Here is a 14,807-nt window from a genome sequence, read left to right as displayed (position 1 = left end):
CTAAATCTACTTTGAAGTTTAATCAATCAATAAGTATCTATTTGGAAATTGTACCTAGTATCATATTATACCAAAGATAAGGCTGCTGTCCTCAGAATATATGGATCATTGGTAATCAATCTTTAAACTAGTGAATGTCATTAATACATTGGGAAATATTGGAAAACTAACAAATTTATCTAGACATTGTTTATCTTGCCCTTCTGAGACTTATAGATCTAGATGAGACTAGTTTGGAAATGGGGTCTCGTTTAGTCCAGAAAATCTTCAAAGTCCAATATAGTTCTCGGCTAATCAGAGACTAAAGAACCTTTATAAGAAGTAGGCTTGGAAATCAACCAGTCTTATTTTGAATTAGCATGTTTGAGTCAAAGTATGGAATTAATGATCAAGTATCAGGAATTTCTGTAATATACTCCAATGCCAAGTGACCACTAACATTCTATTTCCTACTATAATAATTCCTTGATGAGAGGTAGAAGGCAATATTCTTTATTGCCAGCTATAAAATAAATTGCACTCCAAAGTCTATGAGCTCTAAATCTTTTTTTTTTTTTTTGCGGTACGTGGGCCTCTCACTGTTGTGGTCTCTCGCGTTGCGGAGCACAGGCTCCGGACGCGCAGGCTCAGCGGCCATGGCTCACGGGCCCAGCCGCTCCGCAGGCTCAGCGGCCATGGCTCACGGGCCCAGCCGCTCCGCAGCATGTGGGATCTTCCCAGACCGGGGCACGAACCCGTGTGCCCTGCATCGGCAGGCGGACTCTCAACCACTGCGCCACCAGGGAAGCCCTTATAAATCTTTTTTTTAAATATAAGAAACTCACCGAATCAAATGAATACTAATTAAAGCAAATGTAGTATACATAAAACTGAGGTAAGAGACCTCTAACTCCATAGGAAATCTATGAAATGATTAATCATTTTAAGAGAAGAATTATTTTTCCAGTAGCCCCACTGCTTTGAATATCATCTTCATGGGCCACCTTCTCCAATGGAATCTGAGGACCTAATACTGGTCTCAACCAACCAATTTCCATTCTGGCTTGAAGGGCTGCTGCAAACTGCTGAAATTCCTCCTTGGTGGATATATAGAGAGCAACTCGTATTATGCTAGATTCCTTTGCCATGATGTCTCCCGTGGGTTTATTTCAACAGGACCTCTGCTGCCAACAACTATTACTCGTCCTCCATGTGACAAAGATTCAAATCATTGCTAAGATTTACATTAGCTAACATTTCAATAATCACATCAACTCCTTTTCACCAAAAGATTTCTTAATTTTATCAATATAATCAGTTTCTTTGTGATTAAACACTTCGTGGGCCCCATTTTGCAAAACAGTGTTTTGTCCTTCCTCAGTACCAGCTGTGCCCAAAACTTTTAAGCCATAAGCTCTAGCAGTCTGGCATGCTGCTATCCCAACTCCTCCACTAGCTCCATGAACCAGAACACTTTCTCCAGCTTTCACACAGGCACTGTGGAGCAGAGCTCAATAAGCAGTAAAATACGGGATACTGATGGCAGCTCCTTGTTTAAAGTCCAGTTTTTCCGGCAGTGTGTAAACAGGGTAATTGGCTGCCAGAGCATACTCTGCGTAGCCCCCAGAGATCATGCTGGTAGTGAAAACTCTGTCACCTTTCTTGAAAGCAGATACACTTTCTCCAACAGCTTCTGTTATCCCAGCGACATCTAATCCAGGAATATAAGATGGAAGTGGTTTTCTACTGTAGGTACCAGAGTGAATTTGTGTGTCCACTGGGTTTACACTACACGCATGGACTTTGATTAGAACCTGATGGTCTTTTGGAATCGATATGGCAACATCCGACTGGAGTTTCATCACTTCTGGTCCACAAATTAAAAAACTCTAATAGCTCTCATCAACCTCTGTTCAGTCACCATGGTGATCTAGATACGAGTCCTAGAGTGGGAAATCAAAATCTGCGAGAGCTCCCTCAGATTCCATGGAAAAAAGGGCTGTGTGATGTATGATTTCATCTCAATAAAGCTGTTATTAAAAATCTATCATGGATTTCCCTGGTGACTCAGTGGTTATGAATCCTCCTGCCAATGAAAGGGATGCCTAGAGCCCGTGCTCCACAACAGATGCCACTGCAATGAGAAGCCTGCGCACCACAATGAAGAGTAACCCCCGCTCACAAGTAGAGAAAGCCCGCGCACATCAACGAAGACCCAACACAGCCATAAATAAATAAATAGATAGATAAATAAAATCCATTGTGGTGATTATTGTACAATGTGAAATACTTAATGCCACTGAACTGTACACATAGAAATAAGTTAAAATGGTAAATTTTACTATGTATAATAATTTTAATACTGGAGCACCAAAGATAACTAAAAAAGGGGCTGATTAATTAAAGATTAGAGGAACTAATTATTGGGCTTCTAGAAGACCAAGGTATACTAATTTAAGAGATAACTTCTGTAAGTGGTAAAGTAATTCCTCACATAATATACTCTTCAAGAATACTTAGGATTCAAAGATTATAAGACTAATGTTTGCATAAAAGGAGAAGTCTCAATTATTCTACAACCTATATAAATGAACATTTATGAACTGCTTCATAATTTGGTCAGTTATATTGGTCAGATAATACTGAAACAGACAACAAGATATTTATATATTCTAATTTTTCCCCACAAAAATAAGCCATTATAAAAGATTAATGTGCTATGATAATAACAGTACCTTAAATCAGATGCTATGATTTTAGTTAGAAGTTAAGCATAAAAATACAACAAGCAAACACACAAAAACAACACTATCTGTAGTCCATCATGGTAATGAAGACACCTGAAAAAGGTACCTAGGGACCATAGCAAAAAAGCTCAGCTGCAAGCAAAACTCACTGCAATATCACAGCCAAGATGTCTCATCTAGGTGATGCAATTCTACAGCAAAACAGAAAATCAATTAAACCAAGCTCACACTACTCCAATGTAGCAAACCTAGTCAACAACACTGAAGTTCCATAAAGCTAGTAGCCTTTCTCTAAAGACCTAAATTGAATAAAGATTTCATTTTTCCTAAAGCTTAAAAAAAAAAAGGAAGAAATGGAATATTACTCAGCCATAAAAAGAAATGAAATTGAGTTATTTGTAGTGAGGTGGATGGACCTAGATTCTGTCATACAGAGTGAAGTCAGTCAGAAAGAGAAAAACAAATACCGTATGCTAACACATATATATGGAATCTAAAAAAAAAAGGTTCTGAGGAACCTAGGGGTAGGACAGAAATAAAGAAGCAGACGTAGAGAATGGACTTGATGACACATGGAGGGGGAAGGGTAAGCTGGGATGAAGTGAGAGTGACATGGACATATATACACTACCAAATGTAAAACAGATAGCTAGTGAGAAGCAGCCACATAGCACAGGAGATCAGCCCGGTGCTTTGTGACTACCTAGAGGAGTGGGAAAGGGAGGATGGGAGGGAGATGCAAGAGGGAGAAGATATGGGGATATATGTATATGTAGAGCTGATTCACTTTGTTATAAAGCAGAAACTAACAAACCATTGTAAAGCAATCATACTCCAATAAAGATGATTAAAAAAAAAAGAAGAGAACTACAACTACACTTGTACAATTACACTCAAAAATGGGGAGAATGAATTTGGTTGTATAAAATATTTGCTGAATAAGTAATTTCACATCTATGGCTCAAAAGTTGTTTTTTAATAAATATGCTGTATTTCTTTATAATAATATTTATGTTAAAGGCATCAGACCTATGATATGAGTTTCCAGGATGATGAAATGGAGACATCCAAAGTAAAAACAAAAAATATTTGACTACACAAAACGTGAAGACAGAAAAGATATTCACATAAAGGTAATGACCCACTGGCTACGCTTATCAAAGATGAATAAAACATAAACAAATATATTAATGCTTGGATGGCTACTATTTCTCACTTCATTCCAAAACTTCCAAGTGCTAGGAAACAAGGCGGTTGGAGGATGAGAATGAAAAACAAATGTAAGTAAGGCCTTGAACGCAAAGGAGTTTACAACCACTGAAAGAGGGTGAACGAGAGAATAAAGCACTGTGCAAACAAAGTGTCCATCCTCTATACTGCCAGAGGTATGTTTCAACAATTTATAAACATTCCAAGGCTCCCCAGTCTCCATAAGCTAAAGATCCTTAGCAGGCATTCAAACTTGAGCTGAGCCTTTCTAGTCTCATCTCCTAACCTTGCCAAACACAAATACCATCTGACAATGATAGAAAGCTATTGGTTATTCTTCAAGCATAACAGGTTCCTTGGAGCCTGAGATTTTGCTCATGTAAACCAGTTTTGTGCAACTTTTCTTTCCTGGTTACATTATGAACTTATAGATTCAGTATCAGATGTGGTTCTGCCTGGAGGAGAGAAAAACTAAATTACCTCTCAAAACTACTTTCAGCCAAGCTCCCTGGTGGCCTAGTGGTTAGGATTCCAGGCTTTCACTGCCATGGCCCGGGTTCAATCCCTGTTCAGGGAACTGAGATTCCCGCAAGGCATGCAGGGTGACAAAAAAATAAAATAAAATACTTTCAGCCTAAGATTGTATTTCTAGAAGTATTTTAGATAGCAGCAGGGCTTTTATTTTATTCCTACAACAAAGTTAACATTCATCTATGAATGTATCTTAAGGATAAAGTGACGAGTTGGACTAATTAAAAAAGATACATGCATCCCAATGTTCATTGCAGCACTAGTCAAGACATGGAAGCAACCTAAATGTCCATCAACAGATGAATGGATAAAGAAGATGTGGTATATATACACAATGGAATACTACTCAGTCATCAAAAAGAATGAAATAATGCCATTTACAGCAACATGGATGGACCTATCATGCTAAGTAAGTGAAGTAAGTCAGAAAGAGAAAGACAAATACCAAATGATATCACTTATATGTTGAATCTAAAATATGATACAAATGAACTTATTTCCAAAACAGAAACAGACTCACAGACTTAGAAGACAAGCTTATGGTTATCAAAGGGGAAAGGGGGCTGGGGGAGGAATAAATTAGGAGTTTGGGATTAGCAGATACAAATTACTATATATAAAATAAACAAAAAGGTCCTAGGGACTTCCCTGGTGGCGCAGTGGTTAAGAATCCGCCTACCAATGCAGGGGACATGGGTTCAATCCCTGGTCCAGGAAGATCCCACACGCCGCGAAGCAACTAAGCCCGTGCGCCACAAATACTGAGCCTGTGTTCTAGACCCCACAAGCCACAACTACTGAGCCTGCAAGCCACAACTACTCAAGCCTGCACGCCTAGAGCCCCTGCTCCGCAACGAGAAGCCACCTCAATGCGAAGCCCACACACCGCAAGAAAGAGCAGCCCCCGCTCACCCCAACTAGAGTAAGCCCGCATGCAGCAACGAACACCCAATGCAATCGTAAAGAAATAAGTAAGTAGCTCCTATTGTATAGCACAGGGAACTATATTCAATATCCTGTAATAAACCATATGGAAAAGAATATATATACATACATACATGCATACATATATATACTGAATCACTTTGCTATACACCAGAAACTAACACAAATCAACTATACTTCAATAAAAAAAATGTTTTTAAAAAGATGACTTGGAAATAATCTGTACCCTCAAAGAACAGTTCAGTGGGAAGTTCAAAATAAGTACTAGCATAAGACTAGCTTTTCCAGCATTAACTTTACTCAAAAACTTTTTAAGTCTAAGTGTAGAAAAGCATGATCCAATTCTTACAGGGAAAAATAAGAAAAAAATGGCAATATAAGGAACTTAACTCATATTATCTTGTTTGTGCATTTATTTACTAGTTTACCTCTCCCAACTTACAAATGATAAGCTGTAGAATAGGAACTTCATCTATCTTGTTCATGGCTACACTCAATGTTGGTCCCTGCCTAGCACTAAATGAAATAATCAATGAAAGAAACCATCAAGTAGACAGTATTCACTAAGGTTGTCCAGAGTCTGCATTCTTGGACAAATGAAAGTAGATATAGCTCACAAGGGCACACTTATGATAAAACTCAGTGAACTGAGGTTTTAGAACCAGAAGGCCAAATTTACTAATTAATGTAAGAAATAATTTTGTAACGATGGGAATATTCAGGTCAATATAACTAGCAATTTTTCTCATTCAAGCTGTACACTTAAGATTCATATGCTTTTCTATATGTTACACTTCAATAAAAAGTTTTCCTTGTAAAAATAAAATCTAAATAATCACTGTCTGAAATAGTAACATCTTATGGGGTTTTACACACACACACACACACACACACACACACACACACACACACTTGAAGTACACATAGTAAGTCAAGTCAGAAGGAAGAATGGTAAGTAGAATTAGACTGCCAAGGTCCCTGCACTGCCCAGAAGTGTAAAGGAATCAATTACCTGTAAACTTTTGTAAGTCATGGCTGCATGCCACAACTTCTGGGCTAATCACAAAAAGAAAAAGAAAAGAAAATTGTATAACTTCCCAATTAATAAAGAATATGGAATACTTTTTTAAAACACTACAAATTCAAATAACACAAGAAGAGAAAAAGAAACACTCAGGACAAAAAGAAAGCACATTGAGAAGATGGCAGATTTATTTTAAATCCAAATATATAATTATATTAAATGTAAATGTACTAATGTTCCAATTTTAAAAACAATTATCAGACTGGACAAACACAAAACTTAACTAGATGACTACTAAGCCACATCTGAAACATAAGAATACAAAAATGTTGAAAGTAAAAAGATAGAGGGACTTCCCTGGTGGCGCAGTGGTTAAGAATCTGCCTGCCAATGCAGGAGACACGGGTAGGCCAGGGAACTAAGATCCCCATATGCCAGGCAGGGCAGCCAAAATAAATTAATTAATTAAAAAGGATAGAAAAATATAAATACTATGAAAACATTAGCCAAAAGAAAGATGGTATACCTATACTAACATCAAAGTAAACTTTGGGCTTCCCTGGTGGCGCAGTGGTTGAGAGTCCGCCTGCCGATGCAGGGGATATGGGTTCGTGCCCCGGTCCGGGAAGATCCCACATGCCGCGGAGCAGCTAGGCCCGTGAGCCATGGCCGCTGAGCCTGCGTGTCCGGAGCCTGTGCTCCGCAAAGTAAACTTTACGGCAAAAAGCATTACTAGAAATAGTGGAACACTTGATGACGAGAAAAGGTTGAAGTCACCAAGAACACAATAACAATTCCAGGGACTTCCCTGGACGTCCAGTGGCTAAGAATCTGCGCTTCCACTGCAGGGGGCACGGGTTTGATCCCTGGTTGGGGAACTAAGATCCTGCATGCCATGCGGTGTGGCCAGAAAAAAAGTCTCAAAAACCTTTAAGTTAAAAATGGAAAAACTACAAGGATACATATACAGAGCCACAATCACCACGGGAAATTTTAACATACCTCTCTCAATAACAAAATAGACAAAAATTTGATAAAAACACATAATATTTGAACCACTTGATTAACAAAACTGATCTAGTGATCATATATTGAATTCTGCACCTAACAAATTCATTCTTTTCAGGCACAAAGGGAATATTTATTAAAACGGACATAACATATGGACCATAAAGTCTCAAGAAAATTAAAAACAGTGAAAATATATTCTCTGAACACAGTACAATTAAAGTAGAAATCAAAAATATAAAGAAAACTAGAAAGTCCCCAAGTGTTTTGAAATAATATACTTCTTATAACCAATGAATCAAAGGAGAAATCAAAATAGAAAGTAGAAAGCGTTTTGTACTCAATGACAAAAATACTGCAGAGCAAATCTCCAAAACACTACTATAATAGTACTTAAAGGGAAATTTATACAATTACACACACACACACACACACACACTCTTATATGAGCATATATTAGGGGGAAAAAAAAAAAACTAAACATGAGCTATATATCCCTCTCTCAAGAAGTTGGAAAAGACCAGCAAAATAAACCAAAGAAACTATAAGAAAGGAAATAAAGAGCAGAAATAAAACAGAAAACACACAATTGAGAGTCAACAAGGCCTGTTTAAGTTCTTTGAACAAAAAACTATTAAATTTATAAACCTCCAGGAAGTCTTACCAAGAAGAAATGAAAGGTACAGATAACCAGTATTAGAAATTAATGAAGCATGATTACAGATCCTGCAGACATAAAAACATGAGTAATATGCACTAATAAATTTGAAACAGTAGATGAAATGTACAAAGTCCTAGAAAAATAAGAAAGAAAAAAGAAAATCTTAAAGAAATTGAAGCTCTATTTAAAAAACTTTCCTCCCCACCCCCCAAAAAAAAAAACCTTCCCCAGGGTTGCAAAAGGCCAGAATTGCCAAGCCACCCTTAAATAAAAAGAATAAGGTGGGAGGGGCTTCCCTGGTGGCGCAGTGGTTGAGAGTCCGCCTGCCGATGCAGGGGACACAGGTTCGTGCCCCGATCTGGGAGGATCCCACATGCCGCGGAGCAGCTGGGCCTGTGAGCCATGGCCGCTGAGCCTGCACGTCCGGAGCCTGTGCTCCGCAACGCAAGAGGACACAACAGTGAGAGGCCCACATACCGCAAAAAAACCCCAAAACAAACAAAAAAACCCAATAAGGTGGGAGGATTTGCTCTCTGGTAAATCAGTAATTTTTATATTAAGTTATAGTAAGTTTTGTATTGTTGCAAGGGTAGACTAAGCAATTAGCAGAATAGAAATTCCAGAACCAGGTCAATGAATTTATAGACAGTTGGTCATTATAAAACCGATATGGCAGAGCACTGAGGAAAAGAAATGTTTTTAAATACATGATGCTCGGATAATTACATATCCATACTGAAAAAAATTAAACCTGACATCTATTTCATAGTACACATAAAGATAAATTTCAGTTGGATTATAAACCTAAATGTGAAAGACAAAGCAAAACAAAACACACACAAAAAAACAAAATTTCTAAAATATAATAGGGGAGACCATCTTCATTACTCAGGCTATGGAAAAACTTCTTAAAATGGGACATAAAAATCAGATTTTTATAGACTGATACATATATCTACATTAAAACTAACATTTTCTGTTCATTAAAAATTGTCATTAAGAGTGAAAAAAGCAAGCAATCATAGGTTGGTCTGTTCAAAAAAAAAATACACCTTTTGTTTTTCTTCATGGAGAATAAAGGACACATGCTTTGAAGGAGGACGAAGCAACAGTTTAAGACTATCATAGTGTCTGTGTTACGGATTAAAAGTCTTTCTCTGAACTGTGAGTGTAGTTTCTTTAATATGCACCTTAACTTTTCTACAGCAAAATTTAAGCAAATAAGTTTTGACTTTGGAGAAACATTTCTCAATAATACAATAATGAAGTAATCAAAACTAAAAACCCAAGAAAGAAAAACAAAGCTCGAAAATACCCTCCTTTCAACTCTAGTAAAACACATTTTCCAGCATACCAATTTTTTTTTTTTTTTTTGCGGTACGCGGGCCTCTCACTGTTGTGGCCTCTCCCACTGCAGAGCACAAGCTCTGGACGCGCAGGTTCAGCGGCCATGGCTCACGGGCCCAGCCGCTCGGCGGCATGTGGCATCTTCCTGGACCGGGACACGAACCCGTGTCCCCTGCATCGGCAGGCAGACTCTCAACCACTACGCCACCAAGGAAGCCCCAGCACACCAATTTTTTAAAAATTACAATAAATAAAGTCTTTGCTCTCATGGGGTTTAAAACTGGCAATACATATACCTTACAAGTATATAACATTTAGGTATAGAGGATAAATTCTCTAATATTTTAGTTCAAGGTAGTTTTTGTTTTGTTTTGTTTTAAAGACAGAATCTCCAGGGACTTCCCTGGTGGTCCAGTGAGTAAGACTTTGCACTCCCAATGCAGGGGGCCGGGGTTCGATCCCTAGTTGGGGAACTAGATCCTGCATGCATGCCCCAAAGTCCACATGCCGCAACAACAAAAAAAAGATCCCACAGGCCGCAACTAAGACCCACAGCATACATGCATGCATGCATGAGTGAATTAAAAAAAAAAAAAAAAAAAGACAGACTCTCCAAATAGTAGATCAGGATCTCAATGTCTCTCTCATCTGGTCAGCATTCAAGTTGTTGTATCTTCCTTGTATTGAGGGTAACCCAAAACTCCAGAGAAAGAGTATAGTCCACTTATAGTCCACTTAGGTGGCTCTTTTACATTGTCCAAAGACATATTTTAGCACCCTTTCATATATTACTACCCATTTATGATCAATAGCTTCTGGAAGCTATTCAGTTTCCGGAAATTAAAATAGCTCCTTTTCATAGAAAGATTAGACATATCTAATTTTAAAACAGCATTCCTTCTGTATTTGCATTTCTTCTGTATTCATTCAAATCTCTTCAGCTAAGCTTATTTCTCCAAAATAGTTTTCAAAATCCCTAATAGTACATTCTTTATATCCTCCTATATAAAGGCAATTTAAATGACCATTTCAATCAAAGCCTAACTAATCTTATCCTGAACATTGTGGCTATTCATTTTTCTTCCAACAATATTTTAACATTTGTCCTTAATACTCCTGTGCCACCATACACACAAAACTTCATACAGCATTATGTTCTAATACTTTTCTTCCTATCCCACTCCCAACCCATGCCATACAATTTATTCTGTATTATATAAATTTATTCAGTCAGTCATCAAGAAGTTCTGATAAAAGGAAGCATATATTGAGGCAAGGAAGACCAACCAAAACTAACAAGAATATTTAATTATCAACAAATATGGTTCTATACAACACAAAATAGAAATCTGTTAAGTATTGTAGGTATACTCCTGGTTCTGAGTATGCCTAGCTCTTCCAGGAAATCACTTCTCTGTTTAAAAAAGGAAATTATCTCCAGGTGATTTCATAACCCACTCTTAATATTTCTACAACCTTTTCAGTCAGGAAATTCTTCCATATATATGACTTAAATTCACTATGTTTCATAGCACAGGGAGATCAGCTCAGTGCTTTGTGTCCATCTAGAGGGGTAGGATAGGGAGGGAGATACAAGAGGGAGGAGATATGGGGATATATGTATACGTATAGCGGATTTACTTTGTTATACAGCAGAAACACACCATTGTAAAGCAATTATACTCCAATAAAGATGTTAAAAAAAATTCACTATGTTTCAGCTTAAGCCTCTCTTATTGTTCAGATCTTAGAATTGCAAATTAACAAGCTATTATCTTTTCTGTAAGATATTACAAATCCAAAGACTTTTTTCAGTTGTACTTTTGCCTTCTTGATGTGACTGGACAATTCTCATTTGAATGTCACATTTTAATTCCATGATTAAACAAACCTATGATTTTCCTTGTGTATAAGCAACATGTGAAGTGATTCTTATTACTTCTTATTAAGTGTCAGCCAGTAACACAATCATCGACAAAGCAAATTTTATCAAAGCCATTGAATTTTTAAACTGTCTTTTTTGTAATTAATTTATTTATTTTTGGCTGCGTAGGGTCTTTGTTGCTGCACACAGCTTTTCTCTAGTTTTGACGAGCAGGGGCTACTCTTCGCTGTGGTGTGCGGGTTTCTCATTGTGGTGGCTTCTCTTGTTGCAGAGCATGAGCTCTAGGAGCGTGGGCTTCTGTAGTTGTGGCACATGGGCTCAGTTGTTGTGGCTCACGGGCTCTAGAGCGCAGGCTCAGTAGTTGTGGCGCACAGGTTTAGTTGCTCCACGGCATGTGGGATCTTCCTGGACCAGGGATCGAACCCGTGCCCCTGCATTGGCAGGTGGATTCTTAACCACTGAGCCACCAGGGAAGTCCTCAAAGCCACTGAATTTTAAAACTAATTTATCTTACTCTCTACTTAACTGTAAGTTTCATGTATTAAGAATTTTGTCATATAAATTACAAAAGTCCAATACAGCAAAATACCTGAGAAACACTTAATCTTATCTAACATTTAGTTCATGTAGCTCAACTTTCCAGAGATGATTAGTTTTTTCACTCTTATGGTTTTGGGAACGCCAAAGTATCCTGTACTTTCTGCACACCTTCTACCTATACAAAATTTATCAAGGAAAGGTTGTATAGTTTAGCGTTTTAGTAGTGGAGCTCTAGAACCAGGCTGTTGAGCTGAAACCCAAGTTTGGCCAGTTACTAACTGTATATACTACTGAGACAAGTTATTTAACCTATCTGTGCCTGAATTTCCTCATGGTAAAGTAAGAATAACAGTAGTACCTATCTTATAGGAATATTTCAACTTTTTTTCATTGAAATATATTTGATTTCAATGTTGTGTTAGTTTCTGGTATACAGCAAAGTGACTGTTTTATATATATATATATATATATATATATATATATATATATTTTGTTGTTGTTTCTTTCCATTCTTTTCCATTCATTCCATTCTTTTCCATTATAGCTTATTACAAGATACTGAATATAGTTCCCTGTGCTATACCATAGGACCTTGTTGTTTATCTATTACATATATAGTAGTTTGTATCTGCTATTCCCAAACTTCTAAATGATCCCTCCCCACCTTTTCCCTTTGGTAACCATAAGTTTGTTTTCTATGTCAACTTTTTATTTTACAGAAAAGTTACAAACCTCCTTAGTCTCCTCTCATCGGTGACATTTCCTGTCTTTCCTGTTTTTACGACCTTGACACTTGTAAAGAAAACTGGTCAGTTATTTTGTGTAATGTCCCTCAATTTAGATTTGTCTAATGTTTTCTCATTAGAATGAGGTCATACATTTTTGACAAGACCACCACAGAACTGATGTGCCTTTCTCAGTGCATCATAAAAGAAATACATGATGTCATATTAATGTCTTATTCCTAGTGATGTTAACCTTGATCACTTGATTATGGCAATCGCCAGAGTTTCTTTACCATAAGTTACTGTTTTTCCCCTTGTAAATAATAAATATCTTGAGGAATATACTTTGAGATTATTCAAATATCCTGTGTCTTCGCAAAATTTTGCCCTCTAATTTTAGCATTCATCAAATGGATCTCGCCTGTAGCAATTAGCACTGTGGTATTCCAACGGTGATTTTCTGTTTCCCTCATTCTATTTACTATAAGAACAGTCCTTTCTTATCTATTTATTTATTTAAATAAGTATTCAGAAACACCTTAATTATGTGGGTTATAATCCAATATCACCATTATTTATTTTGTTGCTCAAAAATTTCCAACTTTCCCTATTGGGCGCTCTTTCACATTGGCTCCTGTGCCCTTTCAACATGTCCCCATCCTTTCATAAACACTTCCTTATTTTCTGGCACCAGAATACTCTCCAGCTTATTTTGTATTTTCCATGCCCCAGCCCTGAAATCAACCACTTCTCCAAAGATCTCACGGAGTTGGTTTTAAGGGTTAAACTAGCTAAGACTGTAAAGTACTTACAACAGGGTCTGATCTGTACTAAGTAATCAAATGTCAATTGATATCTAGTATTGATAGTTTGACAGGAAATACACATTAACCATTACAGCTGTCAGGAGGTGCTATATTTCTATGTTTGGTTGCAAAGTGATATTAAGCACTGTATTAGTCTGCTAGAGCTGCTGTAACAAAGTACCACAAACTGGTTTAAACAACAGAAATTTATTGTCTCACAGTTCTGGAGGCTACAAATCCAAAATCAAGGTGTTGGCAGAGTTAGTTCCTTCTGAGGGCTGTGAAAAGAATCTGTTCCAAGCCTCTTCCCTAGCTTCTGGTGGTTTGCTGGCAGTCCTTGGCAACCCTTGGTGTACAGAAGCATCACCCTGATCTCTGCCTTCACCTTCAGACGGCATTCTCTCTGTGTATATCTGTGTCCAAATTTCCCCTTTTTTTAAGGACACGAGTCATACTGTATAGTGGCCCATCCTACCCCAGGAGGACCTCACCTTAACCAGTTGCATCTGAGGTACTAGAGGTTAAACTTCAACATACGAATTTGGGAAGAACACACTTCAAGCCATAACCAGGCACAAATGAAAAAATTCTGAAAAATAAAAATAAATCATCACAGTATTTAGAATAATATCAATCAGACTGAGGTTGAAATAACTATTTAGATTGTTTTCACATAGAAGACTAATTATTGCAGTATCAGAGATTTTGAAAACAAATGTACAATATTTTGGAGAGGAAAGTTCAACTAAAGAATTTTGAAAGAACAAAAGGAATGCTTTATTTAAAACTAAATGTCCCAATGCAGCCAAAAATAAATAAATAATTTTTTTTAAAAAAGGGGGGCTTCTCTGGTGGTGCAGTGGTTAAGAATCCACCTGCCAATGCAGGGGACATGGGTTCGATCCCTGGTCTGGGAAGATCCCACATGCCACGGAGCAACTAACTAAGCCCATGCGCCACAACTACTGAGCCTGTGCTCTAGAGCCTGTGAGCCACAACTACTGAGCCCTCGTGCCACAACTACTGAAGCCCACGTGTGTAGAGCCCATGCTCTGCAACAAGAGAAGCCACTGCAACGAGAAGGCCACGCACCGCAATGAAGAGCAGCCCCCGCTCGCCGCAACTAGAGAAAGCCTGTGAGCAGCGATGAAGACCCAACACAGCCAAAAATAAATAAATAAAAAAATAAAATTTAAAATAAATAAAACTAAACTTCCTCAGTCTTTCTGTGAAGAGGAACTACTTTCAATTTCTGAAAGCTCTGAGAGCATTAAATAGGTAGGAATATATGAGAGGGTGCTGACAGTAAGCCCCTGGGTGGAGCCTACAGAGGACCATCTATGCAGGCCATACATATATATATATATATATATATATATATATATTTTTTTTTTTTTTTT

At 37.6% G+C, this 14,807-nt stretch overlaps 1 protein-coding gene and 1 pseudogene across 3 annotated transcripts in view; both read right to left on the bottom strand.

The window, feature by feature from the left end:
• Nucleotides 1–14,807, bottom strand: part of RAB6A (RAB6A, member RAS oncogene family) — a 76,791-nt gene that overhangs the window by 48,352 nt on the left and 13,632 nt on the right. The gene's annotated exons all lie outside the window — the stretch shown is intronic.
• On the bottom strand, nucleotides 469–2,530 carry LOC114886659 (annotated as a pseudogene).

The sequence above is a fragment of the Monodon monoceros genome, unplaced genomic scaffold, assembly GCF_005190385.1.
Source record: "Monodon monoceros isolate NGI ecotype Baffin Bay Population unplaced genomic scaffold, NGI_Narwhal_1 Super_Scaffold_7, whole genome shotgun sequence".
Taxonomy (NCBI): domain Eukaryota; kingdom Metazoa; phylum Chordata; class Mammalia; order Artiodactyla; family Monodontidae; genus Monodon; species Monodon monoceros.
The sequence above is the reverse complement of the archived record's forward strand: the minus strand, read 5'-3'. Positions and strand labels throughout refer to the sequence as shown.